Below are 6,616 nucleotides of genomic sequence, written 5' to 3' on the forward strand. Positions count from 1 at the left end.
TCTTCAATATATAGGGTTTGTTTGACTTTGTTTTCTGATATTTGTTTTTAAAAACTATTTTTAAGTTAAAGAACAAAAAATGGTTTTTAAGTGGTTTTTTTTTTTTAAATAAGGTGTTTGGTAATTTATTTTTAAAAATAAAAAACAAAAAAACTTGTGTGAATAAATTGTTTTTAAAAATAATTTTTATATTATGATTTTGGTACTATATGCATACATTTTAAAAATAATTTTTTAATATTACATGCATATATTTAGTACTAAATACATACATTTAATACTCAATTACCAACATAATTCTAAAATGTTTTGATTTAATTTGCAATGAATTGGATTAGTTTTTTGAGTTCTAAATTATTCTTTAAAAAATTAAAAGATTCATTAAATAATTTAAATTATTAATTATGTTTTACTTAATTTATAATCAATTTACCTAGTGGGAAAATTTTAAAAATATAGTTATATTTATAGGAAAAATATTAAAATCATGAATCATAATATATCAGTTTTAATCTATTAATTTTTTCACTAATTAGATCTATTTTTTTATTCATTCCAAATTATTTTAATTTTTTTAAAATCATTAATAAATTTAGTATAAAGTGTCACTTGATTTGAAGTTCATTTTTTAGTGAAAAAAATATAAAAATATAATTATGTGCATAAAAGAAATGATAGAATCATTGTAAACTAATTTTTATCTATAAATTTTTTGTATTAATGAATTTATTATTTTAGTAAGAGTGCTTAAAGTTACGGGAAAATGGGTTTTGACTCGCTAATTTGAAAAAATATAGATAAAAGAATCTCAATTTTTATAAATCAGTTTTATCTCCATCTATTTAAAAATATTTTAAAATTCATGCACTTATTCATAACTTTAATAATTATTTCCTAAAATACTCTTTTACCTGGTAATATTACATAAAATTATCCAAAATTCATTTGTCATTTTAAATTGATAAAAATGTTTTAAAAATAAATATATTATAAATTTATTATTATATAAATGAGATATAAATCATTATGAAAATATTCTCATACATCCTCAAGTGATAAATAAAATCTTTATAATCTCCTAGTTAATAATGATTTTATGTCCTATATTATATAAATCTCCTCATCTTCTCATATTTTTTTTTAATAAAATTGAATAAAAATTTTATTAATTGAATAAAATAAGAAATTTTAAAAATAAAAATACAATTAAAACTAAAATACATAAAAATTAAATACAATTAAAAACCAAAAAATTTAAAAATACATAATATTTTATTTTTATATTTTTAGCTTTAGCATTTTTTTTTAGTTTTAATTGTATTTTTAATTTTTTTAAATTTCTTATTTTATTAATGTCAAATTAAATTATGAAAAAGTTTATGTATTTTAAAATATTTTTAAATAAGTGAAGATAAAACTGATTTATGAAAGTTGAGGTTCTTTTTTTTATGGTTTTTAAAATTAGTAAGTCAAAACTCATTTTTTCCTTAAGTTACAGATATGTACAAAAATTGATCAAATCCTCTGATATGATGATTTATAAGTAAGCATTTCTTGTAAAATATGAACAACACCAAATCCCTCTAGAGCCCAAACCTTCATTTCTCCTACACATTGACCCCTTGTTTGGCCCTTCCTCTAAGGGGTTGTTATATATCAAGTGCATGAATTAATTTCGAAGATATAAGACTTTCTTGTTATACTTTTCTTAAAAGTGGATTGAAAGTTTAAGTGATGTGGAACCACATACACTCTCAATAAGTTAAGCTAATCTGAGATAAAGGTAGCCCCACATATAAAGTCCAACTGACATTAGTAATTGTTAGAAAAAATAGGTTAATCCAACCTATAGTAATCACCCTAGGGGGGGGGGGGGGGATGAATAGGGTGATGGTCTATTTTTTCTAATTTAAACTATGTAAATGTGAGAGACAATTATATGCAAGTATATAATAAACAATATAAAGACAATTGCATATAAATTAAAAGAGTAGGGAAGAGAGAATGCAAACACAAGATTTTATAGTGGTTTGGCGCAACCCGGCCTACATCCACTCTCCTCTAGCTTCAATCCCAAGCTTGAGGTTCCACTAATTCAAGGCTTTCAAACCAAGCCTTCAAGCAATACAATTGGATTATGGTTCTAATTCACCCTCTTGAACTTTTGGCTCCAAGCACCCTTTACACTTCTCAAGAGATATCCCACTCTTGAACAACCCCTCAAGTGATACCCCACACTTGAGAAACTTCCTCTCAAAGATTTACAAATAAATGATCTTACAAAATCCTAATACAAAAACTTTAAGCTCAAATGATACAAGAAAACTAGGATTGAATGGTGCACTAAAGATATGCAAGTTTTAGAACAATGGTGCACTCAAAAACACTCTTTCAAGGCTTAAATATATTCAAGAAAGGTTTGGGAAGGTTAAGTTCTTGAAACAATGAAGATTGGAGCCTTTTTATAGAAAAAAAAAAAAGTCAAACTAACTATTGGGGGTTCGACCGGTCGAGCTAGGAGTCGATCGGTTGACTAGCCGTTAGCATTTAATGCTTGGTAGGTGACCGTTGGACCTTGACCGGTTGAATAACCGTTCTGGAAGAAATAGAAAGTTTTTTTGCACTCTTGACCGGTTGAGCTGGGGGTCGACCTGGACCTCGTCTGGTTGAGTTGGCGGTCGACCGGTTCCTTATCTAGTTCAACCGATTGAGCCGTTTTGGACTCAACAACCAACTTTTTCAACTTAAAACTTATTTAAAACAAGTTTGAAAAATATTTAACATAAGGTTTTAGTTGAAAACATGAAATCATCCAATTTTTTAAATATTTAAAACAAAATAACTCTTGGATGATTTTGGTGCATAAGTAAATAATGTAATGCATGAAAATCCTAGTGCATCAACAACCTTACAAAGAGATCTTATGAAGCTTGGGTCTTGAAAAACACTTCTCTTTGAGGTGGTCTTCTTCTTCATGATTTCTCATTGTCTTGATTTGCCTTTGCGATTGCCACTTTGGAAATCGTCTTGCCTAATCACACTTGAAATATAATCATTAGTTCTAAATCTTGTTTTGTTATCATCAAAACCAAGATTAACCAAACCTTGGTTTCACAATCTCACCCTTTTTTATGATGACAAAACCAAGGTTGTTAAAAAGCTCCCCTTCAATATATGCTCCTTTGAATTTATAAAATATTCAAGTTTAGAAACTTCAAGGAGTATATTAAGGATACTCAAAATGATATAATCAAACATAAATAGCATAAAGAGCAATTTAGCAATTTGGCAAGACATTATTATTAAATATGATGCATACAAACAAATATAACCAATAAAGCACATGACATCAATATGAATAGAATTGCTAAAACAATATTGACATTTCTTCCCAAGTTAGCAACCTATCATTACTTCTCCCCTTTTTTATCATCAACAAAAAGTTTCAATAAAGTATATAAGGGGAATCACATGATATAAAAAATATAATTTCTCATGAAAATGAATCTCCCCCTTTTTCATTTGAGAATAGTTTCCAAATAAAAGATTGCTCATCCTTAGAGCATTCCCAACTTAAAGCATGATTTGGACAAAATATATAGGAAAACACATGCAATTTAAAAAATATATAACATGCATTGAATAACACTTTTAGGGCATACAAGCATATGATCATTTAATTTTACTTAGGTATAAAAAAAATCTTCTTTTTAATCCAAACCTTGGTTTAACAAATATACCAATTTTATCAAAGTGATACCAAATGTTATATTATTAAGAAAAAATATACCAAGTGTTAGCAAAATGATATTGCAAATTAAGCTTTAGAAGGGATACCATAACCAATATCATCAATGCATTCTTTCCAAGGTAAGCATATCCTCCTTCTGATATGGATCCCTACAAAACAAATTAAGTAACCTTTGGTACCCATATCTTTTTGGGTCCTAGAGGATTAGTCTTTCTTCTCTTTGGAATCCAAAATAATTTAGAGTTTTGAAGAACATGAGGGGATTTTCTTAAGGGACAAATATCACTAATGTGACCTCATTTTTCACAAAGATTACAAATAGTTGAAGGCGAAAAACTAGAGGCTTCCTTTACAAAATAATTCTAAAAAAATTGATTTTTAAAAGGCTTGTAGCCTAGCCCATTTTTATCAAAAATGCATTTTTGATTTGCCAAAATCATATCAAAAGTCTTTTGGCCATTTGAGAATTTTTAACTCCTCATTTTCCTTTTCAAAAGAGATTTTTGCCTTCTCAATATTTTCAAATTTTTCCTTATGCTTGTTGAGCTCATTTTGAAGACAATAAATCTTTTTCTTGAGAGAGATGTTTTTGAATCCAAGTTTTTCAAGATCAAAATATAATTCTTGAAGTACATCTTAAAACTTATTATAGTTAGAGTTGGAGTTTACCTCATCTTGATGCTCTTCCAAAGTCATAAAACACATGTTGGCATCCTCATTTGTGCATTCTTCTTCCATGGAGTCTTCATTACTTTCACTTTCACTCTTTTCCTCTTCATCATCATTTATTGAAGCCATAAAAGCTATACTTTTCTTATTTTCTTCAACTCTTTGATGATTGTTCAAATTTATCTCATAAGTCATGAGTGACCCAATGAGTTCTTCAAGTGAGAGTTTGGTGAGATCCTTTGCTTCTTGAATAGTCGTCACTTTTGTTTCCCATTTCTTTGGTAGAGACCTTAAGATCTTCATGACTTTCTTTACTTCGGTATAAGTCTTTCCCAAGGCTTCAAGTTCATTCACAATCACCATGAACCTAGAAAACATCGCTACCATAGATTCAAAATCCTTTATAGAAAATAATTCATAATCATGCACAAGGATATTGATTCTAGACTCTTTAACTTGGTTGTTTCCCTTATGAGTGATTTCTAATAGTCTCCAAATTTCTTTAGTCGACTTACATTGCCAAATACGATTAAATTCATTTCTATCAATAGCATAATAAAAGATAAAAACAACTTTGGCATTTAATTGAAATTTCTTTCTATCAAGTTCATCTCATTCATGCTTAGGTTTTGGAACTATCACTCCATTTTCTAATTTTGAAGGAATGTGGGGACCATCTTCAATGACATCCCATAAATCAAGATTAGTAGATTGAAAAAACCAAGTCATTTTAGTTTTCCAATAGGGATAATCGGTTCCCGTGAAAAGTGGAGGTTGGGTGGTTGAAAAACTTTCAATGTGAGATGAGCTTGATGGATTAACCATTACTTCTTAGACGGTTAAATAAGAAGCCTAGCTCTGATACCAATTGTTAGAAAAAAATAGGCTAATCCAACCTATGGTAATCACCCTAGGGGGGGTGAATAAGGTGATGGTCTTTTTTTGCTAATTTAAACTCTGTGAATGTAAGAGACAATTATATGCAAATATATAATAAACAGTATAAAGACAATTGCATATAAATTAAAAGAGTAGGAAAGAGAGAATGCAAACACAAGATTTTATAGTGGTTCGGTGCAACCCGGCCTACATTCACTCTCCTCTAGCTTCAATCCCAAGCTTGAGGTTCTACTAATTCAAGGCTTCCAAACCAAACCTTCAAGCAATACAATTGGATTATGGTTCCAATTCACCTTCTTGGACTTTTGGCTCCAAGCACCCTTTACATTTCTCAAGAGATATCCCACTTTTGAACAACCCCTCAAGTAATACCCCACACTTGAGAAACTTCCTCTCAAATATTTACAAATAAATGATCTCAGAAAATCCTAGTATAAAAACTTTAAGCTCAAATGATACAAGAAAACTAGGATTGAATGGTGCACTAAAGATATGCAAGTTTTAGAACAATGGTGCACTCAAAAACACTATTCCAAGGCTCAAATGTATTCAAGAAAGGTTTGGGAAGGTTAATCTCTTGAAACAATGAAGATCAAAGCCTTTTTATAGAAGAAAAAAAGTCAAACTAGCCGTTGGGGGTTCGACCGGTCGAGCTAGGGGTCGACCGGTTGACTAGCCGTTAGCATTTAATGCTTGGTAGGTGACCGTTGGACCTCAATCGGACCTCGACTAGACCTTGACCGATTGAACAACCGTTCTGGAAGAAAGAGAAAGTTTTTTTGCACACTCGACCGGTTGAGCTGAGGGTCAACTCGGACCTCGACTGGTTGAGCTAGCGGTCGACCGGTTCCTTATCCAGTTCAACCTGTTGAGCCGTTTTGGACTCAACAACCAACTTTTTCAACTTAAAACTTTTTTAAAACAAGTTTCAAAAACATTTAACACAAGGTTTTAGTTGAAAACATAAAATCATCCAATTTTTTAAATATTTAAAACAAAATAACTCTTGGATGATTTTGGTGCATAAGTAAAGAATGTAATGCATGAAAATCCTAGTGCACCAACAACCTTACAAAGAAATCTTATGAAGCTTGGGTCTTGAAAAACACTTCTCTTTGAGGTGGTCTTCTTCTTCATGATTTCTCATTGGCTTGATTTGTCTTTGTGATTGCCACTTTGAAAATCGTCTTGCCTAATCACACTTGAAATATAATCATTAGTTCTAAACCTTGTTTTGTTATCATCAAAACCAAGATTAACCAAACTTTGGTTTCACAGTAATCAACCAATATGAGA

The sequence above is a fragment of the Vitis riparia genome, chromosome 15 (genome assembly GCF_004353265.1).
Source record: "Vitis riparia cultivar Riparia Gloire de Montpellier isolate 1030 chromosome 15, EGFV_Vit.rip_1.0, whole genome shotgun sequence".
In the NCBI taxonomy this organism is placed as follows: domain Eukaryota; kingdom Viridiplantae; phylum Streptophyta; class Magnoliopsida; order Vitales; family Vitaceae; genus Vitis; species Vitis riparia.